General features: G+C 47.0%; 6 non-coding genes across 6 annotated transcripts; all 6 read left to right on the top strand.

Annotated features, from left to right (window-relative positions):
* Positions 1 to 617: 617 nt before the first annotated feature.
* On the top strand, positions 618 to 689 carry TRNAA-CGC (transfer RNA alanine (anticodon CGC)). Its single transcript has one exon. It is a non-coding gene; the product is annotated as a tRNA-Ala (tRNA).
* A 2,389-nt stretch (positions 690 to 3,078) lies between these two features.
* On the top strand, positions 3,079 to 3,150 carry TRNAA-CGC (transfer RNA alanine (anticodon CGC)). The gene has a single exon. It is a non-coding gene; the product is annotated as a tRNA-Ala (tRNA).
* A 2,389-nt stretch (positions 3,151 to 5,539) lies between these two features.
* TRNAA-CGC (transfer RNA alanine (anticodon CGC)) lies at positions 5,540 to 5,611 on the top strand. The gene has a single exon. It is a non-coding gene; the product is annotated as a tRNA-Ala (tRNA).
* Positions 5,612 to 8,906: 3,295 nt separating this feature from the next.
* On the top strand, positions 8,907 to 8,978 carry TRNAA-CGC (transfer RNA alanine (anticodon CGC)). The gene has a single exon. It is a non-coding gene; the product is annotated as a tRNA-Ala (tRNA).
* Positions 8,979 to 11,367: 2,389 nt separating this feature from the next.
* Positions 11,368 to 11,439, top strand: TRNAA-CGC (transfer RNA alanine (anticodon CGC)). The gene has a single exon. It is a non-coding gene; the product is annotated as a tRNA-Ala (tRNA).
* A 2,389-nt stretch (positions 11,440 to 13,828) lies between these two features.
* On the top strand, positions 13,829 to 13,900 carry TRNAA-CGC (transfer RNA alanine (anticodon CGC)). Its single transcript has one exon. It is a non-coding gene; the product is annotated as a tRNA-Ala (tRNA).
* The last annotated feature ends 3,036 nt before the right edge of the window (positions 13,901 to 16,936 follow it).

Raw genomic sequence — 16,936 nt, 5'->3', positions numbered from 1 at the left:
GAGGACCTGGGGCATTTCCACTTGTTTCTCTTTTTGACTGTCATATGATCTCTATCCACTAGATGGCCCTTTGAGCACAGTAATCCTCTGGTGGAAATCTTCCCCTGGAAGTCATCTCTTATGGAGAAGCAAAATGCACACTGCTTCAGTGTGACCATGAGGTTTTCCATTCTTGCTCCAGTTTTCCCTGCTCTTTTGCTAGTGCTTCACTCGGCAGAATGTTTTGACCAGAAGAGTTCTCCCTGAAAATTATGTCTGCGGGACAGACACACTGCATACCGAGGGGATGTAGCTCAGTGGTAGAGCACTTGCTTTGCATGGATGAGGCCCTGGGTCCAATCCCTGGCATCTCCAATTGTTTCCCTTTTTTTGACTGTCATATGGTCTCTGTCCACGAGATGGCTCTTTGAGCACGGTAATCCTCTGGTGGAATACTTCCCCTGGAAGTCATCTCTTATGGAGAAGCATAATGCACACTGCTTCAGCTGACCATGTGCTTTTCCAGTCTTGCTCCCGTTTTCCCTGGTCTTTTGCTAGTGCTTCAGTTGGCAGCATATTTTGACCGGAAGAATTCTCCCAGGAAAAGATGTCTGCAGGACAGGCCCACTGCACACCGAGGGGATGTAGCTCAGTGGTAGAGCGCATGCTTCGCATGTATGAGGTCCCGGGTTCAATCCCCGGCATCTCCATTTGCATAAACATCAGTGTGATTTTGTCCCGGTTATTTTGTATTTCACACTGCAACTCGGGCCATGATTATAGGATCATCGACATTCATATCTATTTGTCTGAGAAAACGCTGGTGCCCGTATGGCAAACCTGCCTATAATATATCACTGAGGTTTACGTCCCTGCCAGTGTCAACATCCTGTATGCCTTCACAATCACTACAAATAGAAATGCACAGAGAGAAACATCACACCACAGTTTTAACGGTGCAGAATCGTGAAAGTATTGGCATTGCCTTGCGTTTCTTTTCAGTCGATTGTTTTGGTTCCGAATGTATAGCTCCACCATTGTACCTTTGTAGCATATGATGCCTAGCTTTAAAAATAATTTGTTTTCACTGGATGTGGCCACAGATGTGCCTCTGTTGTCAACCTAAGTCGATCAGGTTCTGTAACTTGTTAGTTTTGAGCTGGAATATCCTACCAGCTCTGCTGCTGGGGCCTATCTCTGGCTTCTAAAAGCAAAAGTCTTGAACATATTGATATTTTTCATTAGTTGGTCAGGGGAATTGCATGGGGGGGCAGCCTTTCTGCATGTTTCTATGGACAACCAGACACAGGTGGCTCTAAAATGAAGTCTGCCATTTGGAAACTCCAATTCGACAGTTACCGTCAGTTCTGGGCGCTGTTAGTCCCAAGCAGCCAGCCAGCATCTGGTAGATTTCACAGTTCCTTGCTGGCAGTGGGCATGTAACTCAGTGGTAGAGCACATACTTGGGAAGTATGAGGCCACAGGTTCGATCCCAGGCATCTCCATGTGATATTTTTCCTCAATTGTGGGCTTTTTATCCTGTACATAGGAATTAGGATGATGTGTTCTTTTGCCATACTAAATCCTGTTCCTGAACGTCTTCTCTTTGGAGCCGATGATTGTGGACATGCACGGTGCACCATGCTTCAGTGTGATGTCTGCTTTTTTCATTGGAAGCCTGTTAGCCTGATCTCTTACCGGGATGACACAAGGCAGACTCGTTCAGACAGAGGGGCATTGGCTGAAAATAGTGTCTCCACCGGTCCCCCTGCTAGGCAGTGGTGTCATTCTGAGGTGCTGTGCACGCTCACCAACTATCACCCCCTCTGACCTTTCCCACCGCAGAACACCCTGAATGCATTCAGCGGGTTATGCTTCATTCTAGGGCTGCAATGGATCGCCTAGTGGCAAAACCAATGGAAGCACCATTGACCTTCCGCAGAATTCCACTGCTTGTCTGCCTAGAGAAGCGACATCTGCCGAGTGTGCTAGGGACACTCATGACGGCAGAGCTATAGAGTGGTGGGTCCACGTTGCTTTCCACTAGCCAGCAAATACAGAAGGACATCCGAAAGAGGTGTCAGTCTATCTAGCAACATATGTGGGCTTTCGGCTGGAGGAATTCCTGCGCGAAATGGTGCTATCTCATTTTTGGTGTTTGAAGACATACATATATATATATATATATGTATTTATTTTTTCTCCATAACTACACTTCTCAAATCTGGGGCATCTATCCGAGATGGCTGTGTCACATTATGTGATGTCTCAGGCACCAACGTGATGAGATCGACCTGGCGCTTTAACTTTGTCATTGTAAGTAGTAAGATGTAATTTGGCAGTTGTCATGTTTTTTCATATGCACTACTGCAAACCCCTTTCCTTACTTAGCCCACTCCCTCCTGAAGCTTTTAGGTGTGATGAGGAAGCGTCCTCTCAGCGGGGATGTAGCTCAGTGGTAGAGCGCATGCTTTGCATGTATGAGGACCTGGGGCATTTCCACTTGTTTCTCTTTTTGACTGTCATATGATCTCTATCCACTAGATGGCCCTTTGAGCACAGTAATCCTCTGGTGGAAATCTTCCCCTGGAAGTCATCTCTTATGGAGAAGCAAAATGCACACTGCTTCAGTGTGACCATGAGGTTTTCCATTCTTGCTCCAGTTTTCCCTGCTCTTTTGCTAGTGCTTCACTCGGCAGAATGTTTTGACCAGAAGAGTTCTCCCTGAAAATTATGTCTGCGGGACAGACACACTGCATACCGAGGGGATGTAGCTCAGTGGTAGAGCACTTGCTTTGCATGGATGAGGCCCTGGGTCCAATCCCTGGCATCTCCAATTGTTTCCCTTTTTTTGACTGTCATATGTTCTCTGTCCACGAGATGGCTCTTTGAGCACGGTAATCCTCTGGTGGAATACTTCCCCTGGAAGTCATCTCTTATGGAGAAGCATAATGCACACTGCTTCAGCTGACCATGTGCTTTTCCAGTCTTGCTCCCGTTTTCCCTGGTCTTTTGCTAGTGCTTCAGTTGGCAGCATATTTTGACCGGAAGAATTCTCCCAGGAAAAGATGTCTGCAGGACAGGCCCACTGCACACCGAGGGGATGTAGCTCAGTGGTAGAGCGCATGCTTCGCATGTATGAGGTCCCGGGTTCAATCCCCGGCATCTCCATTTGCATAAACATCAGTGTGATTTTGTCCCGGTTATTTTGTATTTCACACTGCAACTCGGGCCATGATTATAGGATCATCGACATTCATATCTATTTGTCTGAGAAAACGCTGGTGCCCGTATGGCAAACCTGCCTATAATATATCACTGAGGTTTACGTCCCTGCCAGTGTCAACATCCTGTATGCCTTCACAATCACTACAAATAGAAATGCACAGAGAGAAACATCACACCACAGTTTTAACGGTGCAGAATCGTGAAAGTATTGGCATTGCCTTGCGTTTCTTTTCAGTCGATTGTTTTGGTTCCGAATGTATAGCTCCACCATTGTACCTTTGTAGCATATGATGCCTAGCTTTAAAAATAATTTGTTTTCACTGGATGTGGCCACAGATGTGCCTCTGTTGTCAACCTAAGTCGATCAGGTTCTGTAACTTGTTAGTTTTGAGCTGGAATATCCTACCAGCTCTGCTGCTGGGGCCTATCTCTGGCTTCTAAAAGCAAAAGTCTTGAACATATTGATATTTTTCATTAGTTGGTCAGGGGAATTGCATGGGGGGGCAGCCTTTCTGCATGTTTCTATGGACAACCAGACACAGGTGGCTCTAAAATGAAGTCTGCCATTTGGAAACTCCAATTCGACAGTTACCGTCAGTTCTGGGCGCTGTTAGTCCCAAGCAGCCAGCCAGCATCTGGTAGATTTCACAGTTCCTTGCTGGCAGTGGGGATGTAACTCAGTGGTAGAGCACATACTTGGGAAGTATGAGGCCACAGGTTCGATCCCAGGCATCTCCATGTGATATTTTTCCTCAATTGTGGGCTTTTTATCCTGTACATAGGAATTAGGATGATGTGTTCTTTTGCCATACTAAATCCTGTTCCTGAACGTCTTCTCTTTGGAGCCGATGATTGTGGACATGCACGGTGCACCATGCTTCAGTGTGATGTCTGCTTTTTTCATTGGAAGCCTGTTAGCCTGATCTCTTACCGGGATGACACAAGGCAGACTCGTTCAGACAGAGGGGCATTGGCTGAAAATAGTGTCTCCACCGGTCCCCCTGCTAGGCAGTGGTGTCATTCTGAGGTGCTGTGCACGCTCACCAACTATCACCCCCTCTGACCTTTCCCACCGCAGAACACCCTGAATGCATTCAGCGGGTTATGCTTCATTCTAGGGCTGCAATGGATCGCCTAGTGGCAAAACCAATGGAAGCACCATTGACCTTCCGCAGAATTCCACTGCTTGTCTGCCTAGAGAAGCGACATCTGCCGAGTGTGCTAGGGACACTCATGACGGCAGAGCTATAGAGTGGTGGGTCCACGTTGCTTTCCACTAGCCAGCAAATACAGAAGGACATCCGAAAGAGGTGTCAGTCTATCTAGCAACATATGTGGGCTTTCGGCTGGAGGAATTCCTGCGCGAAATGGTGCTATCTCATTTTTGGTGTTTGAAGACATACATATATATATATATATATGTATTTATTTTTTCTCCATAACTACACTTCTCAAATCTGGGGCATCTATCCGAGATGGCTGTGTCACATTATGTGATGTCTCAGGCACCAACGTGATGAGATCGACCTGGCGCTTTAACTTTGTCATTGTAAGTAGTAAGATGTAATTTGGCAGTTGTCATGTTTTTTCATATGCACTACTGCAAACCCCTTTCCTTACTTAGCCCACTCCCTCCTGAAGCTTTTAGGTGTGATGAGGAAGCGTCCTCTCAGCGGGGATGTAGCTCAGTGGTAGAGCGCATGCTTTGCATGTATGAGGACCTGGGGCATTTCCACTTGTTTCTCTTTTTGACTGTCATATGATCTCTATCCACTAGATGGCCCTTTGAGCACAGTAATCCTCTGGTGGAAATCTTCCCCTGGAAGTCATCTCTTATGGAGAAGCAAAATGCACACTGCTTCAGTGTGACCATGAGGTTTTCCATTCTTGCTCCAGTTTTCCCTGCTCTTTTGCTAGTGCTTCACTCGGCAGAATGTTTTGACCAGAAGAGTTCTCCCTGAAAATTATGTCTGCGGGACAGACACACTGCATACCGAGGGGATGTAGCTCAGTGGTAGAGCACTTGCTTTGCATGGATGAGGCCCTGGGTCCAATCCCTGGCATCTCCAATTGTTTCCCTTTTTTTGACTGTCATATGGTCTCTGTCCACGAGATGGCTCTTTGAGCACGGTAATCCTCTGGTGGAATACTTCCCCTGGAAGTCATCTCTTATGGAGAAGCATAATGCACACTGCTTCAGCTGACCATGTGCTTTTCCAGTCTTGCTCCCGTTTTCCCTGGTCTTTTGCTAGTGCTTCAGTTGGCAGCATATTTTGACCGGAAGAATTCTCCCAGGAAAAGATGTCTGCAGGACAGGCCCACTGCACACCGAGGGGATGTAGCTCAGTGGTAGAGCGCATGCTTCGCATGTATGAGGTCCCGGGTTCAATCCCCGGCATCTCCATTTGCATAAACATCAGTGTGATTTTGTCCCGGTTATTTTGTATTTCACACTGCAACTCGGGCCATGATTATAGGATCATCGACATTCATATCTATTTGTCTGAGAAAACGCTGGTGCCCGTATGGCAAACCTGCCTATAATATATCACTGAGGTTTACGTCCCTGCCAGTGTCAACATCCTGTATGCCTTCACAATCACTACAAATAGAAATGCACAGAGAGAAACATCACACCACAGTTTTAACGGTGCAGAATCGTGAAAGTATTGGCATTGCCTTGCGTTTCTTTTCAGTCGATTGTTTTGGTTCCGAATGTATAGCTCCACCATTGTACCTTTGTAGCATATGATGCCTAGCTTTAAAAATAATTTGTTTTCACTGGATGTGGCCACAGATGTGGCTCTGTTGTCAACCTAAGTCGATCAGGTTCTGTAACTTGTTAGTTTTGAGCTGGAATATCCTACCAGCTCTGCTGCTGGGGCCTATCTCTGGCTTCTAAAAGCAAAAGTCTTGAACATATTGATATTTTTCATTAGTTGGTCAGGGGAATTGCATGGGGGGGCAGCCTTTCTGCATGTTTCTATGGACAACCAGACACAGGTGGCTCTAAAATGAAGTCTGCCATTTGGAAACTCCAATTCGACAGTTACCGTCAGTTCTGGGCGCTGTTAGTCCCAAGCAGCCAGCCAGCATCTGGTAGATTTCACAGTTCCTTGCTGGCAGTGGGGATGTAACTCAGTGGTAGAGCACATACTTGGGAAGTATGAGGCCACAGGTTCGATCCCAGGCATCTCCATGTGATATTTTTCCTCAATTGTGGGCTTTTTATCCTGTACATAGGAATTAGGATGATGTGTTCTTTTGCCATACTAAATCCTGTTCCTGAACGTCTTCTCTTTGGATCCGATGATTGTGGACATGCACGGTGCACCATGCTTCAGTGTGATGTCTGCTTTTTTCATTGGAAGCCTGTTAGCCTGATCTCTTACCGGGATGACACAAGGCAGACTCGTTCAGACAGAGGGGCATTGGCTGAAAATAGTGTCTCCACCGGTCCTCCTGCTAGGCAGTGGTGTCATTCTGAGGTGCTGTGCACGCTCACCAACTATCACCCCCTCTGACCTTTCCCACCGCAGAACACCCTGAATGCATTCAGCGGGTTATGCTTCATTCTAGGGCTGCAATGGATCGCCTAGTGGCAAAACCAATGGAAGCACCATTGACCTTCCGCAGAATTCCACTGCTTGTCTGCCTAGAGAAGCGACATCTGCCGAGTGTGCTAGGGACACTCAGTGGTTTAAGTGGGGTAAGAAATTGAGGGGGGGCCCTCGTTTGGGGGCGTGGCATCCGCTGTGGGCGTGGCCTAAAAGTGCACAAATCATAGTAGGGTGCGCAAACAAATATATAAATGTAGTAGAGCATTTATATATTTGTATGCGTACTAATATGGTTTGTGTACTTTTCAAGCCACCTTTTATAAACATAGACATTTGTAACATATTTCTATGTTCATAAAAGATGGCTTGAAACGTACAAGCTCATCTTTTATAAAGCGTTGAGGACAGACAAAACCCAAGGTGGTTTTGTCCGTCCACAAAGCTTTATAAAAAATGCCTTGAATTGTGTACGTTTCAAGCCGTCTGTTATAAACGTAGAAATATTTCTACGTTTATAAAAGACGGCTTGAAATGTACACATTTCAAGGCATCTTTTATAAAGATTTGCCAAAGGAGACAGGCACCTCGGGCTCAGTGATCACTGCTCTGAGCAGAGATCACAGAGCCCGAGGCGTCTTTCACCCTCTGGGAACCCGCGGGCTCCGTGATATAATCTACATATTAGATCATGGAGCCTACAGGTTCACAGAGGGTCAGTGACCTGGCGAAGGCAAACAAAGGAACTGTAACTTCCCTGATGACCCCTCAGATGGGGGGTCATCAGGGAAGTTACAGTGACTGACAGAAGTGCCAGCCAGCCTCAGCGACGCTGTGGCTGGCTGGCACTTCTGTCCACTTGCCTAAGGTTACACTGGCGGGCACATCTCCCGTCGCGGCTGCGGCCGTGACGGGATAATGCGTCCTGCCATGGCGTGGTGGGACGGGGGGCCCCGGCAGGGCCCCGGCTCAGCCCCATTTTTGGAGACTGGCGGGGCCCAGCCCCGGCAGGCCCCGGCCCACTTAAAGCACTGGGGACACTCATGACGGCAGAGCTATAGAGTGGTGGGTCCACGTTGCTTTCCACTAGCCAGCAAATACAGAAGGACATCCGAAAGAGGTGTCAGTCTATCTAGCAACATATGTGGGCTTTCGGCTGGAGGAATTCCTGCGCGAAATGGTGCTATCTCATTTTTGGTGTTTGAAGACATACATATATATATATATATATATATTTATTTTTTCTCCATAACTACACTTCTCAAATCTGGGGCATCTATCCGAGATGGCTGTGTCACATTATGTGATGTCTCAGGCACCAACGTGATGAGATCGACCTGGCGCTTTAACTTTGTCATTGTAAGTAGTAAGATGTAATTTGGCAGTTGTCATGTTTTTTCATATGCACTACTGCAAACCCCTTTCCTTACTTAGCCCACTCCCTCCTGAAGCTTTTAGGTTTGATGAGGAAGCGTCCTCTCAGCGGGGATGTAGCTCAGTGGTAGAGCGCATGCTTTGCATGTATGAGGACCTGGGGCATTTCCACTTGTTTCTCTTTTTGACTGTCATATGATCTCTATCCACTAGATGGCCCTTTGAGCACAGTAATCCTCTGGTGGAAATCTTCCCCTGGAAGTCATCTCTTATGGAGAAGCAAAATGCACACTGCTTCAGTGTGACCATGAGGTTTTCCATTCTTGCTCCAGTTTTCCCTGCTCTTTTGCTAGTGCTTCACTCGGCAGAATGTTTTGACCAGAAGAGTTCTCCCTGAAAATTATGTCTGCGGGACAGACACACTGCATACCGAGGGGATGTAGCTCAGTGGTAGAGCACTTGCTTTGCATGGATGAGGCCCTGGGTCCAATCCCTGGCATCTCCAATTGTTTCCCTTTTTTTGACTGTCATATGGTCTCTGTCCACGAGATGGCTCTTTGAGCACGGTAATCCTTTGGTGGAATACTTCCCCTGGAAGTCATCTCTTATGGAGAAGCATAATGCACACTGCTTCAGCTGACCATGTGCTTTTCCAGTCTTGCTCCCGTTTTCCCTGGTCTTTTGCTAGTGCTTCAGTTGGCAGCATATTTTGACCGGAAGAATTCTCCCAGGAAAAGATGTCTGCAGGACAGGCCCACTGCACACCGAGGGGATGTAGCTCAGTGGTAGAGCGCATGCTTCGCATGTATGAGGTCCCGGGTTCTATCCCCGGCATCTCCATTTGCATAAACATCAGTGTGATTTTGTCCCGGTTATTTTGTATTTCACACTGCAACTCGGGCCATGATTATAGGATCATCGACATTCATATCTATTTGTCTGAGAAAACGCTGGTGCCCGTATGGCAAACCTGCCTATAATATATCACTGAGGTTTACGTCCCTGCCAGTGTCAACATCCTGTATGCCTTCACAATCACTACAAATAGAAATGCACAGAGAGAAACATCACACCACAGTTTTAACGGTGCAGAATCGTGAAAGTATTGGCATTGCCTTGCGTTTCTTTTCAGTCGATTGTTTTGGTTCCGAATGTATAGCTCTACCATTGTACCTTTGTAGCATATGATGCCTAGCTTTAAAAATAATTTGTTTTCACTGGATGTGGCCACAGATGTGCCTCTGTTGTCAACCTAAGTCGATCAGGTTCTGTAACTTGTTAGTTTTGAGCTGGAATATCCTACCAGCTCTGCTGCTGGGGCCTATCTCTGGCTTCTAAAAGCAAAAGTCTTGAACATATTGATATTTTTCATTAGTTGGTCAGGGGAATTGCATGGGGGGGCAGCCTTTCTGCATGTTTCTATGGACAACCAGACACAGGTGGCTCTAAAATGAAGTCTGCCATTTGGAAACTCCAATTCGACAGTTACCGTCAGTTCTGGGCGCTGTTAGTCCCAAGCAGCCAGCCAGCATCTGGTAGATTTCACAGTTCCTTGCTGGCAGTGGGCATGTAACTCAGTGGTAGAGCACATACTTGGGAAGTATGAGGCCACAGGTTCGATCCCAGGCATCTCCATGTGATATTTTTCCTCAATTGTGGGCTTTTTATCCTGTACATAGGAATTAGGATGATGTGTTCTTTTGCCATACTAAATCCTGTTCCTGAACGTCTTCTCTTTGGAGCCGATGATTGTGGACATGCACGGTGCACCATGCTTCAGTGTGATGTCTGCTTTTTTCATTGGAAGCCTGTTAGCCTGATCTCTTACCGGGATGACACAAGGCAGACTCGTTCAGACAGAGGGGCATTGGCTGAAAATAGTGTCTCCACCGGTCCCCCTGCTAGGCAGTGGTGTCATTCTGAGGTGCTGTGCACGCTCACCAACTATCACCCCCTCTGACCTTTCCCACCGCAGAACACCCTGAATGCATTCAGCGGGTTATGCTTCATTCTAGGGCTGCAATGGATCGCCTAGTGGCAAAACCAATGGAAGCACCATTGACCTTCCGCAGAATTCCACTGCTTGTCTGCCTAGAGAAGCGACATCTGCCGAGTGTGCTAGGGACACTCATGACGGCAGAGCTATAGAGTGGTGGGTCCACGTTGCTTTCCACTAGCCAGCAAATACAGAAGGACATCCGAAAGAGGTGTCAGTCTATCTAGCAACATATGTGGGCTTTCGGCTGGAGGAATTCCTGCGCGAAATGGTGCTATCTCATTTTTGGTGTTTGAAGACATACATATATATATATATATATGTATTTATTTTTTCTCCATAACTACACTTCTCAAATCTGGGGCATCTATCCGAGATGGCTGTGTCACATTATGTGATGTCTCAGGCACCAACGTGATGAGATCGACCTGGCGCTTTAACTTTGTCATTGTAAGTAGTAAGATGTAATTTGGCAGTTGTCATGTTTTTTCATATGCACTACTGCAAACCCCTTTCCTTACTTAGCCCACTCCCTCCTGAAGCTTTTAGGTGTGATGAGGAAGCGTCCTCTCAGCGGGGATGTAGCTCAGTGGTAGAGCGCATGCTTTGCATGTATGAGGACCTGGGGCATTTCCACTTGTTTCTCTTTTTGACTGTCATATGATCTCTATCCACTAGATGGCCCTTTGAGCACAGTAATCCTCTGGTGGAAATCTTCCCCTGGAAGTCATCTCTTATGGAGAAGCAAAATGCACACTGCTTCAGTGTGACCATGAGGTTTTCCATTCTTGCTCCAGTTTTCCCTGCTCTTTTGCTAGTGCTTCACTCGGCAGAATGTTTTGACCAGAAGAGTTCTCCCTGAAAATTATGTCTGCGGGACAGACACACTGCATACCGAGGGGATGTAGCTCAGTGGTAGAGCACTTGCTTTGCATGGATGAGGCCCTGGGTCCAATCCCTGGCATCTCCAATTGTTTCCCTTTTTTTGACTGTCATATGGTCTCTGTCCACGAGATGGCTCTTTGAGCACGGTAATCCTTTGGTGGAATACTTCCCCTGGAAGTCATCTCTTATGGAGAAGCATAATGCACACTGCTTCAGCTGACCATGTGCTTTTCCAGTCTTGCTCCCGTTTTCCCTGGTCTTTTGCTAGTGCTTCAGTTGGCAGCATATTTTGACCGGAAGAATTCTCCCAGGAAAAGATGTCTGCAGGACAGGCCCACTGCACACCGAGGGGATGTAGCTCAGTGGTAGAGCGCATGCTTCGCATGTATGAGGTCCCGGGTTCAATCCCCGGCATCTCCATTTGCATAAACATCAGTGTGATTTTGTCCCGGTTATTTTGTATTTCACACTGCAACTCGGGCCATGATTATAGGATCATCGACATTCATATCTATTTGTCTGAGAAAACGCTGGTGCCCGTATGGCAAACCTGCCTATAATATATCACTGAGGTTTACGTCCCTGCCAGTGTCAACATCCTGTATGCCTTCACAATCACTACAAATAGAAATGCACAGAGAGAAACATCACACCACAGTTTTAACGGTGCAGAATCGTGAAAGTATTGGCATTGCCTTGCGTTTCTTTTCAGTCGATTGTTTTGGTTCCGAATGTATAGCTCTACCATTGTACCTTTGTAGCATATGATGCCTAGCTTTAAAAATAATTTGTTTTCACTGGATGTGGCCACAGATGTGCCTCTGTTGTCAACCTAAGTCGATCAGGTTCTGTAACTTGTTAGTTTTGAGCTGGAATATCCTACCAGCTCTGCTGCTGGGGCCTATCTCTGGCTTCTAAAAGCAAAAGTCTTGAACATATTGATATTTTTCATTAGTTGGTCAGGGGAATTGCATGGGGGGGCAGCCTTTCTGCATGTTTCTATGGACAACCAGACACAGGTGGCTCTAAAATGAAGTCTGCCATTTGGAAACTCCAATTCGACAGTTACCGTCAGTTCTGGGCGCTGTTAGTCCCAAGCAGCCAGCCAGCATCTGGTAGATTTCACAGTTCCTTGCTGGCAGTGGGCATGTAACTCAGTGGTAGAGCACATACTTGGGAAGTATGAGGCCACAGGTTCGATCCCAGGCATCTCCATGTGATATTTTTCCTCAATTGTGGGCTTTTTATCCTGTACATAGGAATTAGGATGATGTGTTCTTTTGCCATACTAAATCCTGTTCCTGAACGTCTTCTCTTTGGAGCCGATGATTGTGGACATGCACGGTGCACCATGCTTCAGTGTGATGTCTGCTTTTTTCATTGGAAGCCTGTTAGCCTGATCTCTTACCGGGATGACACAAGGCAGACTCGTTCAGACAGAGGGGCATTGGCTGAAAATAGTGTCTCCACCGGTCCCCCTGCTAGGCAGTGGTGTCATTCTGAGGTGCTGTGCACGCTCACCAACTATCACCCCCTCTGACCTTTCCCACCGCAGAACACCCTGAATGCATTCAGCGGGTTATGCTTCATTCTAGGGCTGCAATGGATCGCCTAGTGGCAAAACCAATGGAAGCACCATTGACCTTCCGCAGAATTCCACTGCTTGTCTGCCTAGAGAAGCGACATCTGCCGAGTGTGCTAGGGACACTCATGACGGCAGAGCTATAGAGTGGTGGGTCCACGTTGCTTTCCACTAGCCAGCAAATACAGAAGGACATCCGAAAGAGGTGTCAGTCTATCTAGCAACATATGTGGGCTTTCGGCTGGAGGAATTCCTGCGCGAAATGGTGCTATCTCATTTTTGGTGTTTGAAGACATACATATATATATATATATATGTATTTATTTTTTCTCCATAACTACACTTCTCAAATCTGGGGCATCTATCCGAGATGGCTGTGTCACATTATGTGATGTCTCAGGCACCAACGTGATGAGATCGACCTGGCGCTTTAACTTTGTCATTGTAAGTAGTAAGATGTAATTTGGCAGTTGTCATGTTTTTTCATATGCACTACTGCAAACCCCTTTCCTTACTTAGCCCACTCCCTCCTGAAGCTTTTAGGTGTGATGAGGAAGCGTCCTCTCAGCGGGGATGTAGCTCAGTGGTAGAGCGCATGCTTTGCATGTATGAGGACCTGGGGCATTTCCACTTGTTTCTCTTTTTGACTGTCATATGATCTCTATCCACTAGATGGCCCTTTGAGCACAGTAATCCTCTGGTGGAAATCTTCCCCTGGAAGTCATCTCTTATGGAGAAGCAAAATGCACACTGCTTCAGTGTGACCATGAGGTTTTCCATTCTTGCTCCAGTTTTCCCTGCTCTTTTGCTAGTGCTTCACTCGGCAGAATGTTTTGACCAGAAGAGTTCTCCCTGAAAATTATGTCTGCGGGACAGACACACTGCATACCGAGGGGATGTAGCTCAGTGGTAGAGCACTTGCTTTGCATGGATGAGGCCCTGGGTCCAATCCCTGGCATCTCCAATTGTTTCCCTTTTTTTGACTGTCATATGGTCTCTGTCCACGAGATGGCTCTTTGAGCACGGTAATCCTCTGGTGGAATACTTCCCCTGGAAGTCATCTCTTATGGAGAAGCATAATGCACACTGCTTCAGCTGACCATGTGCTTTTCCAGTCTTGCTCCCGTTTTCCCTGGTCTTTTGCTAGTGCTTCAGTTGGCAGCATATTTTGACCGGAAGAATTCTCCCAGGAAAAGATGTCTGCAGGACAGGCCCACTGCACACCGAGGGGATGTAGCTCAGTGGTAGAGCGCATGCTTCGCATGTATGAGGTCCCGGGTTCAATCCCCGGCATCTCCATTTGCATAAACATCAGTGTGATTTTGTCCCGGTTATTTTGTATTTCACACTGCAACTCGGGCCATGATTATAGGATCATCGACATTCATATCTATTTGTCTGAGAAAACGCTGGTGCCCGTATGGCAAACCTGCCTATAATATATCACTGAGGTTTACGTCCCTGCCAGTGTCAACATCCTGTATGCCTTCACAATCACTACAAATAGAAATGCACAGAGAGAAACATCACACCACAGTTTTAACGGTGCAGAATCGTGAAAGTATTGGCATTGCCTTGCGTTTCTTTTCAGTCGATTGTTTTGGTTCCGAATGTATAGCTCCACCATTGTACCTTTGTAGCATATGATGCCTAGCTTTAAAAATAATTTGTTTTCACTGATGTGGCCACAGATGTGCCTCTGTTGTCAACCTAAGTCGATCAGGTTCTGTAACTTGTTAGTTTTGAGCTGGAATATCCTACCAGCTCTGCTGCTGGGGCCTATCTCTGGCTTCTAAAAGCAAAAGTCTTGAACATATTGATATTTTTCATTAGTTGGTCAGGGGAATTGCATGGGGGGGCAGCCTTTCTGCATGTTTCTATGGACAACCAGACACAGGTGGCTCTAAAATGAAGTCTGCCATTTGGAAACTCCAATTCGACAGTTACCGTCAGTTCTGGGCGCTGTTAGTCCCAAGCAGCCAGCCAGCATCTGGTAGATTTCACAGTTCCTTGCTGGCAGTGGGGATGTAACTCAGTGGTAGAGCACATACTTGGGAAGTATGAGGCCACAGGTTCGATCCCAGGCATCTCCATGTGATATTTTTCCTCAATTGTGGGCTTTTTATCCTGTACATAGGAATTAGGATGATGTGTTCTTTTGCCATACTAAATCCTGTTCCTGAACGTCTTCTCTTTGGATCCGATGATTGTGGACATGCACGGTGCACCATGCTTCAGTGTGATGTCTGCTTTTTTCATTGGAAGCCTGTTAGCCTGATCTCTTACCGGGATGACACAAGGCAGACTCGTTCAGACAGAGGGGCATTGGCTGAAAATAGTGTCTCCACCGGTCCTCCTGCTAGGCAGTGGTGTCATTCTGAGGTGCTGTGCACGCTCACCAACTATCACCCCCTCTGACCTTTCCCACCGCAGAACACCCTGAATGCATTCAGCGGGTTATGCTTCATTCTAGGGCTGCAATGGATCGCCTAGTGGCAAAACCAATGGAAGCACCATTGACCTTCCGCAGAATTCCACTGCTTGTCTGCCTAGAGAAGCGACATCTGCCGAGTGTGCTAGGGACACTCAGTGGTTTAAGTGGGGTAAGAAATTGAGGGGGGGCCCTCGTTTGGGGGCGTGGCATCCGCTGTGGGCGTGGCCTAAAAGTGCACAAATCATAGTAGGGTGCGCAAACAAATATATAAATGTAGTAGAGCATTTATATATTTGTATGCGTACTAATATGGTTTGTGTACTTTTCAAGCCACCTTTTATAAACATAGACATTTGTAACATATTTCTATGTTCATAAAAGATGGCTTGAAACGTACAAGCTCATCTTTTATAAAGCGTTGAGGACAGACAAAACCCAAGGTGGTTTTGTCCGTCCACAAAGCTTTATAAAAAATGCCTTGAATTGTGTACGTTTCAAGCCGTCTGTTATAAACGTAGAAATATTTCTACGTTTATAAAAGACGGCTTGAAATGTACACATTTCAAGGCATCTTTTATAAAGATTTGCCAAAGGAGACAGGCACCTCGGGCTCAGTGATCACTGCTCTGAGCAGAGATCACAGAGCCCGAGGCGTCTTTCACCCTCTGGGAACCCGCGGGCTCCGTGATATAATCTACATATTAGATCATGGAGCCTACAGGTTCACAGAGGGTCAGTGACCTGGCGAAGGCAAACAAAGGAACTGTAACTTCCCTGATGACCCCTCAGATGGGGGGTCATCAGGGAAGTTACAGTGACTGACAGAAGTGCCAGCCAGCCTCAGCGACGCTGTGGCTGGCTGGCACTTCTGTCCACTTGCCTAAGGTTACACTGGCGGGCACATCTCCCGTCGCGGCTGCGGCCGTGACGGGATAATGCGTCCTGCCATGGCGTGGTGGGACGGGGGGCCCCGGCAGGGCCCCGGCTCAGCCCCACTTTTTGGAGACTGGCGGGGCCCAGCCCCGGCAGGCCCCGGCCCACTTAAAGCACTGGGGACACTCATGACGGCAGAGCTATAGAGTGGTGGGTCCACGTTGTTTTCCACTAGCCAGCAAATACAGAAGGACATCCGAAAGAGGTGTCAGTCTATCTAGCAACATATGTGGGCTTTCGGCTGGAGGAATTCCTGCGCGAAATGGTGCTATCTCATTTTTGGTGTTTGAAGACATACATATATATATATATATATATATTTATTTTTTCTCCATAACTACACTTCTCAAATCTGGGGCATCTATCCGAGATGGCTGTGTCACATTATGTGATGTCTCAGGCACCAACGTGATGAGATCGACCTGGCGCTTTAACTTTGTCATTGTAAGTAGTAAGATGTAATTTGGCAGTTGTCATGTTTTTTCATATGCACTACTGCAAACCCCTTTCCTTACTTAGCCCACTCCCTCCTGAAGCTTTTAGGTGTGATGAGGAAGCGTCCTCTCAGCGGGGATGTAGCTCAGTGGTAGAGCGCATGCTTTGCATGTATGAGGACCTGGGGCATTTCCACTTGTTTCTCTTTTTGACTGTCATATGATCTCTATCCACTAGATGGCCCTTTGAGCACAGTAATCCTCTGGTGGAAATCTTCCCCTGGAAGTCATCTCTTATGGAGAAGCAAAATGCACACTGCTTCAGTGTGACCATGAGGTTTTCCATTCTTGCTCCAGTTTTCCCTGCTCTTTTGCTAGTGCTTCACTCGGCAGAATGTTTTGACCAGAAGAGTTCTCCCTGAAAATTATGTCTGCGGGACAGACACACTGCATACCGAGGGGATGTAGCTCAGTGGTAGAGCACTTGCTTTGCATGGATGAGGCCCTGGGTCCAATCCCTGGCATCTCCAATTG

The sequence above is a fragment of the Ambystoma mexicanum genome, assembly GCF_040938575.1.
Source record: "Ambystoma mexicanum isolate Mex_15411 chromosome 12 unlocalized genomic scaffold, UKY_AmexF1_1 Mex_chr12_unloc.1, whole genome shotgun sequence".
Taxonomy (NCBI): domain Eukaryota; kingdom Metazoa; phylum Chordata; class Amphibia; order Caudata; family Ambystomatidae; genus Ambystoma; species Ambystoma mexicanum.
This window is presented reverse-complemented; position numbering and strand designations above follow the sequence as displayed.